Source organism: Lepidochelys kempii, chromosome 14, assembly GCF_965140285.1.
Source record: "Lepidochelys kempii isolate rLepKem1 chromosome 14, rLepKem1.hap1, whole genome shotgun sequence".
NCBI classification, from domain to species: Eukaryota; Metazoa; Chordata; order Testudines; family Cheloniidae; genus Lepidochelys; species Lepidochelys kempii.
Genome location: NC_136393.1, coordinates 45,467,701 through 45,471,541, shown reverse-complemented (window position 1 = coordinate 45,471,541; position 3,841 = coordinate 45,467,701).

Genomic DNA, 3,841 nt, shown 5'->3' with positions numbered 1-3,841 from the left:
CTATTTTTATTAAAAGTCTTCTTGTAAGAAACTGAATGCTTTTTCATTGTTCTCAGATCCAAGGGTTTGGGTCTGTGGTCACCTATGCAAATTGGTGAGGCTTTTTATCCAACATTTCTCAGGAAAGGGGGGGTGCAAGTGTTGGGAGGATTGTTCATTGTTCTTAAGATCCAAGGGTCTGGGTCTGTAGTCACCTAGGCAAATTGGTGAGGCTTTTTACCAAACCTTCCCCAGGAAGTGGGGTGCAAGGTTTTGGGAAGTATTTTGGGGGGAAGGACGCGTCCAAACAGCTCTTCCCCAGTAACCAGTATTAGTTTGGTGGTGGTAGCGGCCAGTCCAAGGACAACGGGTGGAATATTTTGTACCTTGGGGAAGTTTTGACCTAAGCTGGTAAAGATAAGCTTAGGAGGTTTTTCATGCAGGTCCCCACATCTGTACCCTAGAGTTCAGAGTGGGGGAGGAACCTTGACAGAGCTAAAGACTCTATTCATCTCTGCATGATCTTTTAACCCATACACTCTCTTTTCTTGTTGTAAGAAATCTTAGTTTAGTTAATAAGAACCGGCTGTAAGTGTTTATTTCGGTCAGAACTAAATAATTCATTAACTTGCTGGGTAATGTATCTGATCCTTTGGGATTGGTAGAAAATTTTACGTGATGAAGAAGATTCTCAGTAATCCCCGTCATGTTTAACTGCGCTGTATGGGAGGAAGTCAAAGGTTGGCTTGCTTCAAGAGAACTGTGCTTTGGCCTCTGTGTAGCCAGTAAGGTATTGCAGAAGCTGCTTTGTTGGTGGCTTGGTGAATCTAAGTATTGGAATAGCCACCAGTTTTGAGGATTGTCAGCCCATTCTTTGCAATTCGTCCTAATTGAGCAATCTCAGTGTGCCCCTCACCTCCCGGGACCCTGGTCACAACTTCATAAATGCCTTACCTGTGGGGAAGGTTTCATTCAGTGACCTCACCTCATTAAACATCAGAGAATCCACAAAGAGAGACCCTAGGAACAGGCTGACTGCAGCAAAAGATTCAATTCAAGCTCACACATCAGTGATCCACACAGTAGGCCCAGCTCAGAGATCAGTGATCCACACAACAGAGAGACCTTGAATATGGTGGAAGCTTCATTTGGTGCTGCTGTAGTATCAAGCATCAGGAAATTTGGCCAGGGAAGTAACGTCTTAGATGTTCTCAGTTTGGAAAATGCTGCAAGTGGAGCTAACTTCATGTTGGACGTCATAACAACATAAGAACGGCCACAGTGGGTCAGACCAAAGGTCCATCTAGCCCAGGATCCTGTCTGCCAACAGTGGCCAGTGCCAGGTGCCCCAGAGAGAATGAACGGAACAGGTAATCGTCAAGTGATCCATCCCCTGTCGCTCATTCCCAGCTTCTGAGAAACAGAGGCTACGGACACCATCCCTGCCCATCCTGGCTAATAGCCATTGATGGAAATATCCTCCATGAATTTATCTAGTTCTTATTTGAACCCTGTTATAGTTTTGGCATTCAAAACATCCTCTGGCAAGGAGTTCCACAGGTTGACTGTGCGTCATGTGAAGAAATACTTCCTTTTATTTATTTTAAACCTGCTGCCTATTAATTTCATTTGGTGACCCCTAGTTCTTGTGTTATGAGAAGTAGTAAACAACACTTCCTTATCTGTTTTCTCCACACCAGTCATGATTTTCTAGATCTCAATCAAATTTCCCCTTACCCATCTCTTTTCCAAGCTGCAAAATCCCAGTCTTATTAATCTCTCCTCATACGGAAGCTGTTCCATACCCCTAATAATTTTTGTTGCCCTTTTCTGAACCTTGTCCAATTCCAATCTATCTTTTTTTGAGACGGGGCGACCACATCTGCCCGCAGTATTCAAGATGTGGGAGTAACATGGATTTATATAGAGGCAACATGATATTTTCTGTCCTGTTATCTATCCTTTTCTTAATTATTCCCAGCATTCTGTTTGCTTTTTTGACTGCCGCTGCACATTGAGTAGATGTTTTCAGAGAACTATCCACAATGACTGAGATCTCTTTCTTGAGTGGTAACAGCTAATTTAGACCCCCTCATTTTATATGTATAGTAGGGATTATGTTTTCCAATGTGCATTACTTTGCATTTATCAACATTAAATTTCATCTGCCATTTTGTTGCCCAGTCACCCAGTTTTGAGAGATCCTTTTGTAGCTCTTCGCAGTCTGCCTGGGTCTTAACTATCTTTAGTAATTTTGCATCATTTGCAAATTTTGCTCCATCACTGATTATCCCTTTTTCCAGATCATTTATGAATATGTTGACTAGGACTGGTCCCAGAACAGACCCCTGGGGGACACCGCTATTTACCTCTCTCTATTCAGAAAATTGACCATTTATACCTACTCTGTTTCCTATCTTTTAACCAGTTACCAATCCACAAGAGAACCTTCCCTCTTATCCCGTGGCAGCTTAGTTTGCTTCAGAGCCTTTGGTGAGGGACGTTGTCCAAGGCTTTCTGAAAATCTAAGTGCACTATATCCACTGGATCCCCTTTGTCCACATGCTTGTTGACCACCTCAAAGAATTCTAGTAGATTGGTGAGGCATGATTTCCCTAGATGTTGACTCTTCTTCTATATGTCTGACAATATTGTTCTTTATTATAGTTTCAACCAGTTTGCCCAGTACCGAAGTCAGGTTTACAGGCCTGTAATTGCCGGGATCACCTCTGGAGCCCTTTTTAAAAATTGGTATCACATTAGCTATCCTCCAGTCATCTGGTACAGAAGCTAATTTAAATGATAGGTTGCAGACTACAGTTAGTAGTTCTGCAATTTCACATTTGAGTTCCTTCAGAACTCTTGGGTGAATCCATCTGGTCCTGGTGACTTATTGCTGTTTAATTTATCAATTTGTTCCAAAATCTCCTCTAATGATACCTCAATCTGGGACAGTTCCTCAGATCTGTCACCTAAAAAGAATGGCTCAGGTTTGGGAATCTCCCTCACATCCTCAGCCATGAAGACTGATGCAAAGAATTCATTTAGTTTCTCTGCAATGGCCGTATCGTCCTTGAGTGCTCCTTTAGCACCTCAATTGTCCAGCGACCCCACTGGTTGTTTAGCAGACTTTCTGTTTCTGATGTATTTAAAAAATGTTTTGCTATTACTTTTTGAGTAACTGTTCCTCAAATTCTTTTTTTGGTCTGCCTTATGTATTTTTACACTTCATTTGCCAGTGTTTATGTTGCTTTCTATTTTTCTCACTAGGATTTAACTTCCACGTTTTAAAGGATGCCTTTTTGCCTCTCACTGCTTCTTTTACTTTGTTGTTTAGCCACAGTGGCTCTTGTTTGGTTCTCTTTTTATGTTTTTAAATTTGGGGGGTATACATTTAAGTTGAGCTTCTACTATGGTGTCTTTAAAAAGTTTCCATGCACCTTGCAGAGATTTCACTTTTGGCACTGTACCCGTTAATTTCTGTTTAACTAATCTCCTCATTTTTTTGTCGTTACCCTTTCTGAAATTAAATGCTACAGTGTTGGGTGGCTGTTGTATTTTTCCTGCCACAGGGATATTAAATTTAATTATATAATGGTTACTATTACCAAGTGGTCCAGCTACATTCACCTCTTGGACCAGATCCTGTGCTCCACTTAGGACTAAATCAAGAATTGCCTCTCCTCTGGTGGGTTCCAGGACCAGCTGCTCCAAGAAACAGTCATTTAAGGTGTCAAGAAACTTGATCTCTGCATCCCGTCTTGAGGTGACATTGTACCTAGTCAATATGGGGATAATTGAAATCTCCATCAGAGACTCCTCCCCACAGCAGGGAAATTCTCTCAGGACCCTGACCGGGCCA